This window comes from Schistocerca nitens, chromosome 3, assembly GCF_023898315.1.
Source record: "Schistocerca nitens isolate TAMUIC-IGC-003100 chromosome 3, iqSchNite1.1, whole genome shotgun sequence".
Classification (NCBI taxonomy): Eukaryota; Metazoa; Arthropoda; class Insecta; order Orthoptera; family Acrididae; genus Schistocerca; species Schistocerca nitens.
The window spans coordinates 535,375,998-535,396,951 of NC_064616.1; the positions used below are offsets into that span (position 1 = coordinate 535,375,998).

The 20,954-nt window shown below is 44.1% G+C and overlaps 1 long non-coding RNA gene across 1 annotated transcript in view; it reads right to left on the reverse strand.

Moving 5' to 3' along the window:
* Nucleotides 1-20,954, reverse strand: part of LOC126249649 (uncharacterized) — a 109,831-nt gene that overhangs the window by 46,246 nt on the left and 42,631 nt on the right. The gene's annotated exons all lie outside the window — the stretch shown is intronic.

Here is a 20,954-nt window from a genome sequence, read left to right on the forward strand (position 1 = left end):
CAGAAGATCAGTAGTTGAATGATCTGCTAGGGAACAATGACAGTTAGAACGATTAATTCAGACTCTTAACAGGAGAGATGACAGAGACCCCAGCTACAGTTATTCACCCAGTCAACCAATCACGCTACAGACGTGGCGACCGTGACAGTACGGACTAGGTTTCACAGACACTAAATTTTCTGTTAGCCGTGGTCGCGAGTTTCCAGTTGCTCACCGAACTACTGTTGTAATAGCGATGAAAAGGACGCAACCTTTTTTCCGTTAACCATACTCTGTAGGTGCCATCGAAATTCATTTCCAAATTCAGAGACTGGGTGGGCTCTTATCACTCTTTTTCTCATTGCAAGCAGAAATACTTTTGCCTTGAGGGAACGCTTGCGGAACAGGAACGGTGATTCGGCGAACGCAGAAGGACAAAAGCTCGACGTCCTGCGTGGCGCAGTGGCTTCTCAAAGATGTTGCGGAAAGCAGCCTTTAAGGCCAATTCACACTGGCCGTAACGCCACAGTCACGTCATGGCACCGTCAACTCACAAGGTGCATTCACATTGTCCGCCGGTTCACGGCACATCAAATCAGTTGAAGTCACGTGCTCTCAACTCGCATGACTGTCCTCAACTTTTTTTTTTTTCGTTTTTCTTCTCGTGGGCATTGCGATCTTCGCAAGATGATTTTCAACTGTTTTTACATGCGAGGGGCACATACACGACGTGATGGCTTATGCATTGATCAGTCAGAACATTATGATCACCTACCTAATAGGTGGTATGTCCATCTCTATCACGGATAATAGCGGCGACGCGTTGTGGCATGAAAGCAATGAAGCCTTGGTAGTTCGCTGGAGGGAGCTGACACCACATCTGCACACACACACACTAATTCGCCTCCATTCCGGGGTGGGGGCGATGAGCTCTGACGCCAAATTCAATCATATCCCAGATGTGTTCGATCGGGTTCAGATCTGGTGAGATGAGGGGCCAGCACATCAATTGGAACTCGCCACTGTGTTCCTCTAACAACTCCATCACGCTCTTGGCCTTGTCACATGGCGCATTACTTGTTGAAAAACGCCACTACCGTCGGGACGCATGATCGTCATGAAGGGGTGTATGTGGTCTGCAGCGAATGTACAGTACTCCGTGGACGTCATGGTGCCTTGCACGAGCTTCACTGCACCCAAGGATGCCCACTTGAATGTCCCCTAGAGCATAATGGAGCCGTCGCGAGCTTGTCTCCGTCTCGTAATACATATGTCAAGGAGCTGTTCCCATGGAAAACGACGGATTCGCGCCATCCCATCGGCATGATGAAGAGAGTATCGGGATTCATCAGACCATGCAATGCTATGCCACTGCGCCAACGTCCAGTGCAAATGGTCACGTTTCCATTTCAATCGTAGTTGTCGATGTCGTGGTGTTAACATTGGCACATGCATGGGTCGTCGGCTGCGGAGGCCCATCGTTAGGAATGTTCGGTGAACTGTGTGTTCAGATATACTTGTATTCTGCCCAGCATTAACGTCTAATGTTAGTTACGCCACAGTTCGCCGCCTGTCCTGTTTTACCAGCCTGCCCAGCTTCCGACATCCGACATCAGTAATGAGAGGTGGCCGCCCAACCTCACGACGCCTGGACATGGTTTCATCTTGGTTTCGCCACGTGTTGAAGACGCTCACCACAGAACTCCTCGACACCCAGCAAGTCTTGCAGCTTCCTAAACGCTCCTCCCGAGCCTCCGGGCCATCGCAATCTGCCCTTGGTCAAACTCAGATAGGTCGCAAGTATTGTCCATGCTACACACGGACAACACGCCCACTGATACTACATGCACCGTGTGTCTGATCAGCATTCATTCTTCATCTGGACAGGTTTATATCGATAGTAGGTAGGTGGTCTTAATATTCTGGCTGATCAGTGTATATGTGGATGGTGGAGACCACAGCTCTACGAAAATTACATTTATTGGACTCAAACGATTTGCAAGTTGGAGGTATATACGAGTATTACAGAAGGTGTACATTAGAGACAGAAGACGAAGTGCAAAACAACGCAAAAAAGTGTGTTCGTCCGAAAAATGCTAAATACGGGAAATTTCATATAGCATACAAGGAGATCGAGGGAGAGTTATCTGCATTTGATAGGTATTTTAGGAAGTCGAAGCATCAGTTTTTTTTTCATTTGTTACGTTACGTTGCACCTAGAATTACTAAAAGGAACATAGTAGTACTGGCTGCCATCAAATACCATGAAAACTTGGTATGTTTAAGATGCAGTTGTCATATCTTCCTCAACACTTGTCCCTTCAAGATTTACAGGTTTTTCTTACATCTTGTATTTGGCTTTTAATAGTTCAAGTGCCTTATCTGTAAAGGTTAGCTAGTGAAACCACACAAATATTGACCTCTGATCTTTACAAAAACACATATTTAAACAAACAACTCTAATACATTACTTGATGTATGCTTCACAAAAACAGGATTCTGCCACTGTTGCAGTGACTGAATGTTTCAGTACATTTCCTTATGAAACATTACAAATGCCTGACAACATACAAATAAATTCCACTTACTAGTCACTCAGAGTCTATCCACAGTACTTTTTCCAATTCGAGTTGCAGCCCTACTGCAGTCCATTTTATTATAAAATATTAAATACGGTAAGTATAAAAATCCATTACATAAATTTGACAGATGGAAAGTTCCAACGGAGTAACCGCAGTGGTAACACCAGTTCCCGTCGGATCGCGGAAGTTTACCGCTCATGGGCTTGGCTAACACGTAGATTGGTGACAGTCAAGAGTCTGCGAAGCGCCGTTGGCAAACGGGGTTCACTTAGCCCTCGTGAGGCCAATTGAGGACCTGCTTCACTGAGAAGCACCGGCTGACAATGGCTGGGAGAGCGGTGTGCTGACCACATGCCACTCTGTATCCACATCCCATGACTCCTATGGGATTAGAATGAAACGGCGATCGGCCGGTAGCGTTGAGCCCTCCGAGGCCTTCTCGGACGGAGTTACCTTGAGTTTTAGCAGATGGTAAGTAATTTAGTACGCCCATATCGTACAATTCAGACTGCTGCCTCAGTGCTTCACAAATTTTAACAAAAGAAATGACGAAACGTAACAGTTTATAATAAAAATAACGAATAACAGTCAACCATGAAAACCACGACGGAACTAAATATGGAGATGTACGCATAATTGTCTATCAGGAGCAAATGAGCTCGGGATCACGTGATCAACAACGGACGGATGACGTCGGCCGCCAAAGCTTTTTCCCGAGATACCTTGACGGTGACGTGACGTGGCAGGACAAATGGTTCAAATGGCTCTGAGCACTATGGAACTTAACTGCTGAGGTCATCAGTCCCATAGAACTTAGAACTACGTAAACCTAACTAACCTAAGGACATCACATACATCCATGCCCGAGGCAGGATTCGAACCTGCGACCGTAGCAGTCACACGGCTCCAGACTGCAGCGCCTAAAACCGCACGGCCACCCCGGTCGGCCGTGGCAGGACAGCCAGTATGGATGCCGTCATTAGAAATGCACTGTAGAATGTTTTGACGTGTGAAATGGCCTTTATATAGAGTCCAGCCCGGCTACCTGCGACGCAGGGCGATGAGCCGTCCCACCGCCTTAGGTCCAGGTCCACGAGGGAGAGGCGCAGGCCGTGGCGCCGTTCAACGCCAGCACAGCCCCGCTGACATCGAGGAGACCGTCGCGCCGCCGCTAACACCGCCAATTGCAGATGCAAATCACTACCACGGAAGTGAGCTTTACGACCAGCTGCTGCCGCAGACGTGACGCGAGCTACGTCGAGCCGGTTGCTAGCAGCGATTGCAGTCCACAGCATGGGAGTGCCCACACGAAGTGCAGAACTGCGCACTTCCTACAAAATTGGACGCACGAAGTGTGGAACTGCGCACGTAAAACGAGAAACTAAGTCCGGAGTTGAACGCCAGGTTTGAGCAGCAATCGCTCGCCACAGACGAAGTTAAAAATTCATATGTTGAGGCCCTACGGGCCCACAGTGAGGAATTTTCGAGCCGTCTCGACTTGCAGGAGCAGGGTAAGTCGCTAGACCAGGTTTTGATTGGAAAAAAAAAAAATTAAGGAAGCGTGGGATAATATGGAAGTAAAACTCGGTTCGATAGATGTCAAGTTCAAATGTGTTGACGAGTTCGGCACACTGAGGCCGAAGAAACTAAGCTCGAGATGCTGAGCAAAACGGGTAGGAGAGTCCAGTACGACCATTTCTGGTCGCACCGAAATGTTCAGTACGCTGGAATCCCTGTTTGATTCAACAGAAGAAAACGAGAAAAATTTGATACAAGAATTTTGAAGAAAACTGTCACGCAATACGCGGACTTTAAATGATTAAACTTAGATTCCAAAATAGCTAATACGGTTGCCCGGGTAGTGCCTGTCCAACGAGTTTTTGAACCTGGGATAGAACAGCTGCTTTCGTATGAGACACGGGAAGGCGGAACAACGGCCACCCCAGCCCGGCACAACAGCCTGGGTCGGCCACTTGGGATTAGCCCCTCTTACCACCCCTCTGTCAGCTGCCGCAGGGGCCGGCACGCTACTGTCAATTCCACCAGCTACGCCGGAAGGACTGGCTGCTGGAACTAACTGACCAGCGGAAAATGCTCCTACCGGAGCACAAAAAATACGAATATGTTCCTGTTTATTTAAAAGACTGACTGAAAAGTGGTGTACCGGCAGTCACGTCTACCTTCCTCAGCACCTTTGAAAATTTTCCCAGAAATTTTGGCATGCGCACATATTGGCTTTTTTTTTAACATGCAACTCATATAACATTCCCAAGAGCTCTCCTAACTGTAACCCACTCAGACCCACTGGTCTATAGCTGTAAGTCTTTCATGCCCATGAACTCCCAGTTGCGCTTTCTCACTCACTCATTCAGTACAACTTACTGTCAAATATACCTTTGTGTTACTCTGTCACAGCCACAGTCCCCTTCGTTCTGTCCTACTGCTACAGTCACCTCTCTCTGTCACTGTCTTCCTCTTGCTGTCTTCCTTTCTGCTGCTACTGCAGGGTGTATACGCGGACAAGGAAAAAAAAAATTCCCGGATATCTCGTTTAAAAAATATGCTTTTTCCCGGGCGAAAATACAATTTTTCCGTGCTAAGTGACATTAGTTTTTCCCTAGATTTTTCCCTGGGAACTGTAAAACTTATGAGTCCTTTTAATGGTTAACGTTTTATACACTGGCGTAGAACTGTCCGGGGAAAAAACTGGGGGAGAAAAGTTTTGGAAATACTTTTGATGAAAAAAAAGAGAAGTTTTGGAAAGACCTTTGTTGTGCAAGCAACATATACGCTGCATATTTTCGTATTATGAAAGTATAAATTCGAATTGCACCAAACACAGCACGTTAGTTTCCGTAGCGTTGAAATCGAGATGTCCTTGTGTAAGCCAGTCGGATCTCATACCCCCTGATCTCGCCAACCGATGACAGCAGATGTTCAGAGCATGGGACACGTGTTCTAGTCATCCAATAGCAAGATCACTGTTACGTAGCGAGAACACACAAAGAGGAAAAGTTAATGGTTTACATTAATATACATAGTATACCACAAGAGAAGCTAAGCTTTCACATGTAATATTGATTTTTTTGCGTCTGTTACACTTCGAAGATAAATCACCCAAATGAGCCAGTAAATTTAAAATAATTACATAAATGTCTGGTCTTCTGGGCTCGAAATTCTTGTAAGTGGCCGGTCCTCCAAGTTTTCAGTTTTAAACGCTCTGTGATTTAAGAAATTCGTCCCACTTTCTCACACGTAACATAATTCAACTTGCGTAAAAATAAATTTTCTTTGAAAGTAATGCTTTTCGAACCACCATTTCCAATACTAACCTGAGACTGTTAGAAATAGGTTCGATTTAGCAGTTGCCAGTGAGCGCCAGAAAACAGGCATAATTGCGCGTGCGCAGCTGCAGTGGTGTAGGAAGCACGCATATTCGTTTGTAGAAAGCACTAAGAGAGCTTCCATTATGCCATAAAAGAAACAGGACATCAGAGGATACTCCAAGAGCATCGGAATTTCGTAAACCATACTAAAACGCATAATTCGGCTTGAAGCGCACATTGGTTTTTTCCAGATTCACAATGGAGTAGCTCCCATCTGACATTAAGCTTTTCAGGGTGGTTTTTGGGATGTAAATTTTCTTGGAGTACCAGTACTGTACTATCTCATATTTGGTTCTTTATTATGGCATAATGCCATACATGGCGGAAGATGAAAACGTGCACCAGAAATTCAGCTTACAGTTGGAACTAGCCAATACTGTGGAATGAAACACTTCGTTTCAAATAAATCGCTTTCCTCAGAGGAAAGAGTAATAAAGCCAAACTTTTTCAGCAAACTGACAAAAATAACTTCATTGTTCTCCAAGGCGATTAATGCTTGACTGCTAGAACTTGGAAATAAAATAAAATCAGAAAATTGAAACTAATAAAATATTTTTGCCCTCCGTAATTATTTGAATGTATTTTAATTCACTTGATAGCTCCCGGCACACAGAAATCCGTTTTATTTTCATTTGAAGTAGGAGCTGTAAACGAAGAGGAAACAGCGAAATCACTTAACGCAAACACGGATCACGTGGAGACTAATACCCTCCCCACTGCAACTCAGACAACTCTGCGCATGCGCGAATCTGGCAGCTAGGACGCGCGAGAAAATTTTTTCTCGTTACTCGTTATCATCTGGCTACCTGCTGCTACTGCCGATACAGCTAACAGCCATACTTCAAGTAGCAGGAAACAGGAGAAAAGTACTGCCATACGCGAGTCAACTGCGCATGCGCAGCATGAGTCTGCTAGCAAATGGTCAAACGAACCTAACGTAAACAGTTGTGACATCACGCTCAGAGAAAGCAGTTTATTATTACGAAGTATTACATAGTCTTCGCCCAAAGGCCTTTGACATATTTTTGCTGTTTGCAGACGCTTGGGTGTGCACGGTGTTTTGTTGTTATACATGGTGCATTTCCTTTGCCACTCGTTATTTTATTGCTGCAGTATCATTCTCCAGTAGCAGGATACAGCAACATTCTTTGCTAGAGAATTAATTCTTACCACTCAAAATTAGAAAATTTTAACTGGAAGCTAAAACAATGAAAAATTTCCGGAATTCCGAAAAATTCCGGGCCTGTTCCCGGTTTTCTCCCGGATGAAAAAATTTCCGGGTTTTTCCCTGTTGTCCCGGGTCGTACACACCCTGTACTGTCTCTTCTAGCTGTCACACTCTCTCTCTTCTTCGTTGTCATTGTCATAGATTCTATCTTTCATTATCACTGGCTCTCACTCACTCCAACTTACTCTTTCTCTTTATCTCACCCCCCCCCCCCCCCCCCCGCCACTCACCCACCTTCCCAATGTTTCCTTCACTCATTTCCTAGCACTGTTCTGTGACTGTCAACTGTGTTCCAGTGCCACTGTGTGTCTCTCACGTTACCATTGTCTCCTTTGCCCTTTCTATTACACAATCACTGTGTACTAACTTCCAGTATTTACCACTTTTCCGTCTCTTTCTTACTGCCACTGTCCCCTTCTCTCTCAGCATAAAAAAGTTTGAATACAGGGTGTTACAAAAAGGTACGGCCAAACTTTCAGGAAACATTCCTCGCACACAAATAAAGAAAAGATGTTATGTGGACATGTGTCCGGAAACGCTCAATTTCCATGTTAGAGCTCATTTTAGTTTCGTCAGTATGTACAGTACTTCCTCGATTGACCTCCATGATTTCATACGTGATACTCTACCTGTGCTGCTAGAACATGTGCCTTTACCAGTGCGACACAACATGTGGTTCATGCACGATGGAGCTCCTGCATATTTCAGTCGAAGTGTTCGTACGCTTCTCAAAAACAGATTCGGTGACCGATGGATTGGTAGGGGCGGACCAATTCCATGGCCTCCACGCTCTCCTGACCTCAACCCTCTTGACTTTCATTTATGGGGGTATTTGAAAGCTCTTGTCTACGCAACCCCGGTACCAAATGTAGAACCTCTTCGTGCTCGTATTGTGGACGGCTGTGATACAATACGCCATTCTCCAGGGCTGCATCAGCGCATCAGGGATTCCATGCGACGGAGGGTCGATGCATGTATCCTCGCTAACGGAAGACATTTTGAACATTTCCTGTAACAAAGTGTTTGAAGTCACGCTGGTACGTTCTGTTGCTGTGTGTTTCCATTCCATGATTAATGTGAGTTGAAGAGAAATAATAAAATGAGCTCTAACATGGAAAGTAAGCGTTTCGTGACACATGTCCACATAACATATTTTCTTTCTTTGTGTGTGAGAAATGTTTCGAAAGTTTGGCCGTACCTTTTTGTAACACCCTGTATATGACCATGCCAAAAATTTTGCGGAAGGTTTTTGAAGGTACTGGGGAAGGTAGAATGAAGCAGCTGGTTCTCAACCTCTTAGTCGAGAATTTTAAATAAACGGGAATATATTAGCATTTCTTGTTCCCCGATAGGAGCATTTCTCAGCTGGTTCGCTTCATATCCCTGCTGCACCAGCACATCTATTGGTTAATAAAATTTAAATAGTTTACCTATGTGAAACTGAAATAACGCAGAACTGATTTTACACCTTAGATCGGATTTTACGAACAAAACAATTTTGCATGGGCTTCATTACTACAACGTGGGGCTCCCAGATCATCACGGGGACATTTTACGGCACATTTCTCCATGCTACGTCACTTCATAAACTGTTTTCGACTCACACCACATTTTATGTGCGTAATTTACACGTAGAAGTAGGGTAATTTTTAACCTCTGTATCTCGGAAACGGATAAAGATATGAAGAAAATGTTCAGGATTGATCGGGATAATAGGAACACGTTGTCAATATTACAGCACTTTGCTGTGCATAGTCGTTTCGGAATCTACGGCTCGGTTTTGATAAAAAAAAGTGTTATGGGTGTTTCTCGATAACGGATGAAGATTTTTGAAACGGAGAGATGATTCTTCTAGATAAATGCCTACAGCATATACCGTTAAAATTTTATCAATTTGCTACAGTTATTTATTATGTAGATTTCGCTTCATACCGGATTTTGCGTGTAGAGGTAAAGTAATACAGAACTTCGGTATCTTGGAAACGGATAAAGATATCAAGAAAATTTTCGAGTTTGTTCGAGTTCGGGACCTTAGGGATATATTGTAAGGATATTTCAGCTATTTGCTGAGCATACCCGTCTTGGAATCCTTGACTGGGTTTTTGTCCGACGGTGACGGCGAAAATATAGTTTAAAAAAAGCTATTTGAGGTTTTCTGAGGAACCAGTGGTGCCTCCGTACGTCCCAACAAGCCCACTATAGGCTAAATCAAATGCAAAAAGAGCCAACTGATTTTCTCAATTTGCCTAAGCAAGAGGAAGTGTGTAATATTCATATTTTGGCCCTGTACTGAAGAATAGTGACACTAATATGATCCTCCTACTGGGGATACAAATACTCCGTAGCCCAAGGGCTATCCAAGATACTTGACGCTACCTTTTTATCAACAACAGAACCCCATGTATGAGCACCAGAAAATTCAGTTTTGATGCCGGGCGTTTTGGACCATATTAGGTACGTATGTTGTCGCATGTATACTGAATAGATCGTTCACTACCACGGAGAGAGCCACTACTGTTCCGGTGGGCTCGAGCATTTTGAATTCACTGGGAGAGGAATTGCCCCAGACCCTTGAAAACCACAGTTACCAGTTGTTGCCACAGACTGTACCTTACGTACCCTCCAACTGGGAGCGAAAAAGTGGACTGAATTTAAAAATTCACCCCTTGGAATTTCTCCAACGTTTTCAAGACTGGTACGAGTCTGGTAATATTGATCCACGACAATTACTAAACTCATGTGGACAACAACCCAAATCCGAGGCGATCCTGTAATGCCAAATAATAGTACGCTATAATGCGGACTTGTACAGATGAGCTGCGATTTCCTGGTTCAGTGCTGGAACCGGGCACGTCAGGAAATAGTTAAAAACGCTTTCTGCTAACGGGGCCAGAATACAGTCCCAGCGGCGAGAGTCTCCGCGAGCTTTTTATCTGAGAAATTTTGGCAGTGCAACACCTGGAGCCACCAATGGATCCCGACGAAATGATCCCATTAATATACCACACGATGCCAGAATTGGCGAGGCGACAGTTATTAACTATTCCAGTCATCAATACAGAATAACCTTTGGAAATACTGTTGATACTAGACAATGGGTTCGATGACCTCGCTGTTTGGTCCTCTCCCATAAATCAACCAACCAATTATACAATTTCCAAGCGGCGACAAATCGTATAGCCGGCCGAAGTAGCCGTGCGGTTAAAGGCGCTGCAGTCTGGAACCGCGAGACCGCTACGGTCGCAGGTTCAAATCCTGCCTCGGGCATGGATGTTTGTGATGTCCTTAGGTTAGTTAGGTTTAACTAGTTCTAAGTTCTAGGGGACTAATGACCTCAGCAGTTGAGTCCCATAGTGCTCAGAGCCATTTTGAACAAATCGTATACTTGCACTTAGTGTAGGAATGGGTCGTGGCAATGACCGGCCACAGAACCAAGTCATAGGTCTGGAGAAGGCCATGCGCAGCACGTCGAGGACGAGGTAACAGCTCTCACCAGAATAATCTGTACGCCAGGAATCAGAGCCGGCCCTAAGCATGTGCAAACGGTGCCACCGTACAGGTCCCCCGCAAAGAATTAGAAGGTAATTTTAATGTTGGTATTATAAACAAATTGAAAGAATAACGTAAGGTGTTTCTGAGTCAACTGTTAATTTTAATTAAGAATGTAATGTAATTGAATCATATACCCACTGGGACACGCGACTACATGGATACAGGTGTACGTCGCAGAGAACTATCGTTCCATCCGAGTCCTGGGAACCAAGGAGTATGATGGGATGCGCAGAGATACGCAATTCATTATCTCTCACGCCCCCCCCCCCCACCCCGCACCCTTGCAACTCACTGTTGTGGCTAACAGTCAAACATTATAGTCATCGGCCAGACGGTATCTCTCTCAGAATAATTTGTTCACTGTAGTGAGATTAAATGTATGTTTCCATTTTACACCGTTCCATGTGTTATGTGTGGGTTCTGTGTTAAGATACAGTGTTTTTCTTGTGCTGTGAAGTTTACAGTTCCGACAGGGGAATGTCTAATGAGAGAGATAGATTTAGGAAATTCGATTCAGATGCTCAAAAGAACAAGAAAAAGCTACATTATGAACAATTTTTGAACTCACAAAAAGGAGCTTTCGAAAAGTTTCTTCGAGCAACATTCCCACAAATTAAGAATAACTAGCCCGGCGATGGTATTAGCAATAACCTCTGATAATTTAGTGCTTTAGATAACAATGAAAAGGAAGTATTTGAATCCGAACATCCTGCTACCACCCATTCAGGTAGGCCTACTAGTAGCGATCCTGAAATAATCACAAATCTGAACCCAGACACTTGGCCTAATACGTTAACATCCTCATGATAGATGAATTTTTACTACACAAACAGAAGAAAATTTTGAACTCATTTTTACGTAAGAACTTGGTCTAGTAAAGAAAAAAGAAACGAAAATGGCTTTGTGTTCTGAATCTACCAACAAAGTTTTTTGCTACAGACTAACTCCGGCGTGCGTGCTTTGTTATTGTAGTAAATTTTTTGGATCTCCTTCAACCGCCGGCCGCGGTGGTATCGCGGTTCTAGGCGCGCAGTCCGGAACCGTGCAACTGCTACGGTCGCACGTTCGAATCCTGCCTCGGGCATGGATGTGTGTGATGTCCTTAGGTTAGTTAGGTTTAAGTAGTTCTAAGTTCTAGGGGATTGATGACCACAGCTGTTAAGTCCCATAGTGCTCAGAGCCATTTTTTTCTCCTTCAACCAAGCTGTCCAGTTATGGACTGTGAGACTGGGTTAATTGTGGTTCAAATGGCTCTGAGCACTATGGGACTTAACATCTGTGGTCATCAGTCCCCTAGAACTTAGAAGTACTTAAACCTAACTAACCTAAAGACATCACACACATCCATGCCCGAGGCAGGATTCGAACCTGCGACCGTAGCAGTCGCGCGGTAATTGTGGAACTGGGCTTCAAGAGCATGAACAATCATTTAAACACATAGAGCCTACAAAAAAGGGCCAGAATGTGAACAATCATTTAAATACATAGAGCCTACAAAAAAGGGCCAGAATGTGAGACAGGTTGAAACAAGGATGGCGGTAATCGATCGAAATGACCTTGAAGTACTACAAAAGGAAGGGAATTTGGTGTCAGGTTCTGACGAGAACTATACTCTCCACCAGGTCCCTGGCTCAGCATAATATATGACCTTACGAGAAAAGAAGCAACAACAAGCGCTATCAAGATAATAATGATTATTGTCTTGGTTTGATTGAAATGACAAAATTTGACCCTGTTTTACAAGAACATTTACAAACAAAAACCGTCGGAACAACAGGCCTTCAAGGCTCAACGGTACCGATCGGCCGCCGCGCCACCCTCAGAATTAGGCGCCACCGGATGGGGAAACGGAGGGGCGTGTGATCAGCACAGCGCTCTTCCGGCCGTTGTCAATATTCGCGACCGTCGTTGCTACTTCTCATTTCTCAGTTAAGTATCTCCTCAATTGGCCTCACAAGGGCTGAGTGCACCCCGCTTGCCAATAGTACTCGGCATACCCGGGCGGTGACCCATCCAAGTGTTAGCCAAGTCCGACAGTGCTTAACTTCGGTGATGTGACAGGAACCGGTGTTATCACCGCGGAGTCTCAAGAAGTTCATGACCATTATCCTAGTAAAGTCGTTCAAAATGAACAAATAAATCTGCTTGCCAACGAAGTAAAAAACAGCAGTGTTAATTTTCTAACAGGAAGTAAATATTTTTCAATCATGCTTGGTTATACTCCTGATACAAACCACAATTAACACATGACATGATTGTTAGGTTTGTAAACTTATCCGAAGACGTAGTGACTGCAGGAGAACATTTTCTCGGTTTTCTGAACGCCACTTCAACAACAGGAGGAAGTTTGACTGAAACCCTTTTGTCGAAACAAGCTCAACTAGGTCTCGATATTCATGATTGGAAAGGCCAAAGTTAACGATAATGGCGCAGATATGAAAGTTCATCTAAGTGATGTTCATGCCCGAAACCTAAAGTGTAACCCGGGAGCATTTTGTATGCCATGTGCTAACCACAGTCTTAATCATATGTTATTAGATGCAGCTAAGTCTATAGTAAAAGCAGTCACATTTTTTGGTGTAATTCAAAGAGATGGGAAATCTTATTGAAAAGGGTAACATCTTTAACAGTGAAGAAGCTTTCAGATACTCGAGGGGAACGTAGGTTGGAGTGTGTCAAAGCTATAACGAAGCAAGATAAGTGAAGAGATGCCCTTCTTGAAGAGAGAAATAGCACTGATAAATCGAAAACAAAGGGTGAAGCACACACGCTTGCTGTGAACGGATTAGAAAACGGAAAGTTTATTGCAGGCGTTGTCAAATGGTATGATTTTCTCCTTGCCATTAACGTCGCAAGTAAGGCACCTCAAGCAGAGAACATGGACGTGAAAGTAGTAACTAATGCTCGGAAAAATTTAGAGTAGTTTCTTGAAAATTTCCGTGACGGTTTTGCTAACGCGCAGCTAACTGCGAAACAGAGAGCTGAAAGTTTACAGTTTGAGCCAAAATATATATTTTAAAGAAAGCTGGCAAGAAGGCGAAGCAATTTGATTATGAAAGTGACGACATGGTTTGCGTGCCACAATTTCCGGTAGAGGACTACAGAACTAGAAAATTGATTTTTTCTATCCTGTCGTTGTCACAGTATTAAAAAGTTTGAAGGAAAGGTTTGGGCAATTGAGTAAGTATTCCGAAATATTCGGCTTTTTGTTCTCTCTAGAATGCTTACGGTACATCCAAGACGAATAACTGAAAATGTCATAAGAAACTAGAGAAAGAGCTAAGTGAAAACGTAAACGGTGAATGTTTAAAAGACATTACTGAACCAGAACTTTTGATGGATATCATAGTGTTCAGAAATATGGTGCCCAAGAATATATTAACTCCAGCGCTAATATTGAAATAGTTAAATGAAATGTCCCAACATTTACAATGCTTACAGAATTTTGCTAATTGTGCCAGTGATCGTCGCTTCCGCCGAAAGGAGTTTTTCATGTTTGAAGTTGATCAAGAGTTATTTCAGGAGCAGCATCTCGCAAGAACCCCTGTCTTCTCTTGCCGTGTTATCAGTGGAACAGGAAGTGGTTTCAAAACTAAATTTTTATGACACTTAATGAATTTGCTCGTCAAAGAGCAAGATAAAAACGTTTTTTGTAAAGTCTGGAAATCAGAAAACCCTTAGCGCCCAAACTCACAAATCATTTATTTTTCACGCAACTATAGAGCACAGTGAGGTGATGAGTACATTTAAGACTGTATCCTAAACAGTATCTGTGAATCTTGCTTGAATTTGAATTTCATTAAATTCTAAGGGCACTCATAGGTGAGTTAGTTTTTATTATTAACATTTTATTAATTACCATACGCCGGCCGGGGTGGCCGAGCGGTTCTAGGCACACAGTCTGGAACCGCGCGACCTCTACGGTCGCATGTTCGAATCCTGCCTCGGGCATGGATGTGTGTGATGTCCTTAGGTTAGTTAGCTTTAAGTTGTTCTAAGTTCTAGGGGACTGATGACCTCAGAAGTTAAGTCCCATAGTGCTCAGAGCCATTTGAACCATCAATTACCATACCTACTGAGATTCCTTCTCCCATTAATTATTTTACTACCACAACAGTAGCTCTGTTGCGGTAATAGTCTTTTGATATGTTGGCAGCAAGTTAACGACGAACTTAAAATTCTTTTAAGCGTGGCAGTGGAGTATCATGTGTGTTACAATTCTTTTAAACGTGGAAACGGTTTATCATATGTATTGTTGGAGGGGCCGGGAGGGGAGGGGGTTCTGCACAGGACCCTGCGCCAACTAAAGCCGACTCAGACAGGAATTTTACGTCAGTACAGCGCTCTAATTCACGAGGGAGAACGCTCAAGGCGAATACAGTGAGAACACACAATCGATAGCGACCGCTTCCCTTGTGGAAGTAGGTCGGATCTAATTACTATTCACCGGAAAAGCCTTCACCATGCAACAGAAATCCTATTGAAGAGTGTTCTCCGAATTCGGGCATCTGACGAGGTATCGTTGTTCAGCTTGACATACGAAATGGGTAGACTACATTTCGCAGTTTGAAGAGATCATTAACACTTTAATCCACGATGCTACAGGACATTCCCTTGCAGAGCTGACGCACTTGAGGCCAGTAATTACGCCCGTGAGAGCTGTAGCACCATTACTTCCTTACCCAGAAGAGGAATTACAGATAGGGCACACTCGAATATGCCAACTTTTAATGATCTCAGTAGGAGTGTTGGAAAATGGTTAGTTAACCCTTCACTCAAATTCGGCCGGTCTGCACTCAGTCAGCAGAACGGCCGAACCCTCGAATGAGTCGCCGTGGATGCATTTCTGGCTGTAAACATACCTCGTCAGTTTCGTGGATGAAATCATCTGTGCCGGCTTTTACAATGAGGTGACTAAAGTCATGGGATATCGATACGCACGGATACAGATGGCGATGGTATCGCGTACACAAGGTATAAAAGGGCAGTGAATTGGCGGAGCTGTCATTTGTATACCTCACGCAGGACACGGTGGCCAATGTGCAGTGACCATTTTCGTCCAAAAGGCTGGGCGAGTTCATTCGCTTGTTGGGAAGGAGAGGACGATAATTGTTTTCCACCTTTCGGCCGGTCAGCGATGACAGAATCGAGGTGCGCATCCTGCATACCGTCTCACACTATTTTACAGAAACTATTCGTTTCATTAAGTGCCCATCATTTAGTTATTGGTCATAGTTATTGTGATATTAACCTGTAAGTAAGACACTATATGAAATTCGGAAAGTGTACAATGGAGAACAGAGGTCGCTATGATTTTGCATTTGGTTCATATTTATATAATATGTTGTTGCGTATCGTTATTATGTAAAACTTTATTACCTATCGTTTTAGTCCACCTACTATGGCCTTTTTCGACGAAAGAATGTAATTTTTAAGGGCATCGACAGCTGGTGAAACAAGAAAAGCTAGGGGTTTTGGAACAACGTAAGTGAAGGCATTACACGATCTTTTTGTTGAGGATGTGCTTTTTCATAAGTTATGGACCTTACTTTTCCTCAGTTCCTCATGTAAAAACCACTGTTTCAGAATTTTTTCGCAGTTGTTTCTGTACAACATATTAATGAGGTGAGACTATAAACTCCACTCTGTTTTGGCAAAAGAAGCAGTCACCGAGTGAGGCGGCGCAGTGGTTAGCACACTGGACTCTCATTCGGGAGGAAAATGGTTGAAACCCGCATCCAGCCATCCTGATTTAGGTTTACCATGATTTCTCTAAATTGCTTCAGGCAAATGCCGGGATGGTTCCTTTCGAAGGGCATGGCCAACTTCCTTCCCCATCGTTCCCTAATCCGATGAGACCGATGACCTTGCTGTTTGGTCCACTCCCCCAAATCAACCCCAAAAGAAGCAAATTTTAACATGGCAACCAGCGAAATGTATAGGTTCTACTCGAAATTCACCACTCATGACGCTTCTCTGAAAGTTACAAATGGTTAACAAGCCAGGCGAAAATAAATCGCTGCATTTTCGGCGGAATTCCTTTTAGATTCTAACGAAAGCAGAGGGAACAGTAGATCATCTTGAATGATCACTATGCAAGTATGGGCATGCAAGGGCCCCAATTGATATTTACAGAAAAATGTGAGCGTAGGCTTTATCTTAGAATAGCGCTTTCCTCTCCAGCCTTCTTTATTTCCCCTACATCGCTCTGAGCGACACCCACTGCTGCTGCTCTCCCCACGCTTCCCCAGCGAACTGCGCATCAAAGTATAAAGGGTACTGCATTGATGGCGTTGTCACTTGTACTCAGGTGATTCATGTGAAAATGTTTCGACGTGATTATAGCCTTATGACGGGAATTTACAGTCTCTGAACGAATTTGGCGTTGATGTGCTATGGCAGCAAAGGACCGACAAAAGTGTCTCTGCTAACACCACAACAACGTCTGTAGCGCCTCTCCTGGAGTCATGACCATATCACTTCGACCCTAGGCACCTGGATACCCGTGGGCTGGTCAAAAAAATGGTTCAAATGGCTCTGAGCACTATGGGACTTAACTTCTGAGGTCATCAGTCCCCTATAACTTAGAACTACTTAAACCTAACTAACCTAAGGACATCACACACATCCATGCCCGAGGCAGGATTCGAACCTGCGACCGGAGCGGCCGCGCGGTTCCAGATTGTAGCGCCTAGAACCGCTAGTCCACCCCGGCCGGCTGGGCTGTTCAGATGAGTCCAGATTTAAGATGGTAGGAGCTGATGGTGGGGTTCGAATGTAGTGCAGACCCCACGAAACCATGGACTCAAGTTGTCAACAAGGCACTGCGCAAGCTGGTGTTGTCTTCATAATGCGTGGGCTGTGTTTACATGGAATGGACTGGGCCCACTGGTCTAGCTGGACCCATCGTCGACTACTTTGAGACCATTGGCAGCTATTCGTGGACTTCACGTTCCCAAACAACGATGGAATTTTTATGGATGACAGTGCGTCATGTCACCAGGCCACAACTGTTGGCGACAGGTTGAAGAACATTTTAGACATTTCGAGCGATCACCTGGCAGGAATCCCACCGAACATTTATGGGACGTAATCGAGGGTCAGCTCGTGCACGTTTCGTACATAAATTCTCAGTGAATTTAAATTTCGTTTAAATTTAACTTATTTTAGTTTGCTAAGATGGCAGAACGCTTTGAGGATTTATTTAGTGGTCTCAATTCTCGTGCAGAAAATCCTACACCGGCAAAACATTCGCAATTGTGGATGGTTATAGAGGCAGTATTGCTCAGTACTTCTGCAGGGCACTGTGCCTGGCAAAAGGAGGTCCGACACGATATTAGGAGGTATCCAGTGATTTTTGTCACCACAGTGTTTCGGTATGTTCTTCAAGTTAAGGTTATCGAAGAGAAAAATACGACAATTAGACGTACGAAGACTACCATTATAACTGTGCTAGTCCCAACGAACAGTTCGTTCTGCGATTCTCGGAAATAGAGAACAAGGAAAACACTGATCGTAAAGGGAAAGGCAGCATTATGATGAAACTTGTACGTAGCTGGCAACTCTCGTCCGGAGATAGTGATTTCAAAAGGAAAGGAACACAAGAGAGAAAAGCAAATGAATGAAAGTAGCGTAAAAAGGAATGTTATGGTACTAGAGTATCAAGCTTGAGACGTAACTGCATGGTAGAATAATTAATTAATTAATGTAGCGCTAGTTACTAAAGAACAAACACCTCAGAGACTGTTAATCATAACAAACGAAATCATGTTACATTAAAAAACTGTGCGAGTGCTGGGCGCCAGAAAGTTGAAGCCGAGCCACAGAGAAGAAAGGCGACCGCTAGGAAATTTAGTAGATAAGATATTTATGTGGCTTAATATTCATATTGTTTGTGTTCGTTATAAGGTGTTTATTTGTGGCGCCGTAAGACTGTTAGAGGTCGTCTCGCAATTGGTCCACAATAGCCTGTCAGTCGCAGGCTCCTACCTCAGAGCACACCAAAATACGAGTCTCTCCGGTGTTCAGACTGTTAGCCCGGACGGTTTGTTGTTGCAAAGCGGCGGCAGCTGGCGGCAAGCGCGCCCCCCAAGGTCACGGCCTAGGAAGCAACAATAGCCACTAGAGGGGCGTTTCAGTGTCACCGACAGTCGGTTGCCTCTCCAGACGCTGAGGCTCACAGTTCACCGCTGCCAGCAACCCCAAGGACGAGGATGGGAAATAACTTTGTGCCCGCCTTTCCAAAATACTGTAAGCTAGTCAATTACGCTAAATTTAAAATTTTTTAAAAAAAATATTGTTTTTAATGAGCTCTTCTACCATATTCCATAAACGTTTCAAAATTTTCAGATTTAGGGACTTACTTACACATGAGTATCTGCTTAAAAAGTGCAGGTAAAAGATAACAACGATTAACGAATTTCGCATCTTTTAACTTTTTTTACGGCGAGCATAAAGTATCCTCTGTCGGTAATGCGCTGACTTGGCTAGAAGATATTTCCAAGTTCCGGACACTACTTACACATCAGGATCTGTTTGAAACGTATATTTTTAATGTAATTCAACAACAATTCGCAAATTTTGTCTTTTTAATATTTTTGTTAGGCTTAAAGTAGCCCCCCTGGTAACACGCGTTATGTAAACTACGTTGGTATTGCTAGGTTAAATGGCTGGCTTACACGCTCGCCTATTCTACCCACCCTATCGTCTAAGCTGGATTCAACAACAGTTTGTCGCACACCGCCGTCCTTCTGTCATCCTGAACGAGCGTTGTGAGTGCCAGAATTTACGTGTAGAATTAAAGGGCCCAACGAATGCTTGCACAGTGATTCGTCCATTTAGATGTCTTAATTGCTTTGTTTATGTGTTTTATTGTTCCCTTGAGAGCGCAGCTGTAACACGGTGACGTGGACAAGTATTTAACGCACTTGGAGATGCCACGGTGCCTGTCCAGACCAGTCCCCACCGTAATAAAGTTAATTCTTAAAATCTGAACACAGATTCTAACTCACAATAAAATTCCGAGTACATAGGTACCAAACAGAGACCGGTCGGCCAATTAATTAAAACCCCGTCAATCTCATTTACTCAATTAATACTGCTACACCAATTTTCCCAGGTCCGCAGTCACTACCGAGGTATTGTCTACATAGAGGATCATCGGCTGCAAGGGGCAGGATAATTTTGGAATTCCCCATTTCTTTAACGTTGAAAACGCTCGAGATGGTGAAAACTAGCTTGGTTCCCTGGCCGTTATTTCGAATCATCGTGGAAGTCACGCGGTGGCGGAGATATACGAAGTCTTCCATGTTCTGGGAATCCGCGCCAGTTTGGGCCACTCACCTTGAAGGTAAGAACTTAGCCGCTCCGAACAGAAGAGAGGTTGGTTACACCTCCAGCTTCAGTTACGCTGGCTCCAAGGACCTTTTCGTATACCAAAGAGGTTCACCATAGTTCGTCGATCGAGTCTTGAAATGGTCCGTAGCGCAGCTCTCCACTCCATCCCGTTGCAGTTATTAAAGGTTTTGCCATCGCGAGGTTCCTCATGCAACAGTTACCGCTATTTTGTGGCAAGTGTTGTCTTCCATTACTTTGGGAGCATCGTTGTGTTAACCGTCTCCGAATTGTTCGCTGCAACTACGATGGTTGCGTCTGTGCTGTCATCATATTTGCACAACGTAATATCACCGCTCCAATCGACATGTAGTGCAGTAAGCTCTAGTCCGACCCCTGTTACTGTGACCGCATTCCTGACCTTAGGGTAGCTTCTTTGTTGCAGTGATTCATATTAATTCATTGTGCGGTCTTGCTTGGGACTGGTCTTTATACTGAAGTCATTGTTGTTTAAGTGAACTTTTGCTTTTTGACTTATCCTACAGCAAGTCCGTTGCTCGTCAAGCGGCTGCTTTATACTGAGTGATACGTTACGAATCTTCTGACACGGCTACCTCTCATTTACGTGTCCGTTTCAGAATAGATACATTGCCAGACGATACTGACTTTCATTGATCTGTAGCTTCCCTGCTGTCCCTTTAATCAGTTCTTTACTAGGCGACGAAACACATGCTGTAAGAAACAAAGTCCGACACCTGGGACAGAAGATCAGCTGGTGAGTGTTCTGCTGGGGAACAATGATAGTTGGTGCAATTAATACACACTCTTAAGAGGGGAGATCATAGAGACTCCAGCCACAGTTACAGCTAGTTACCCAATGAACCAACTCATACA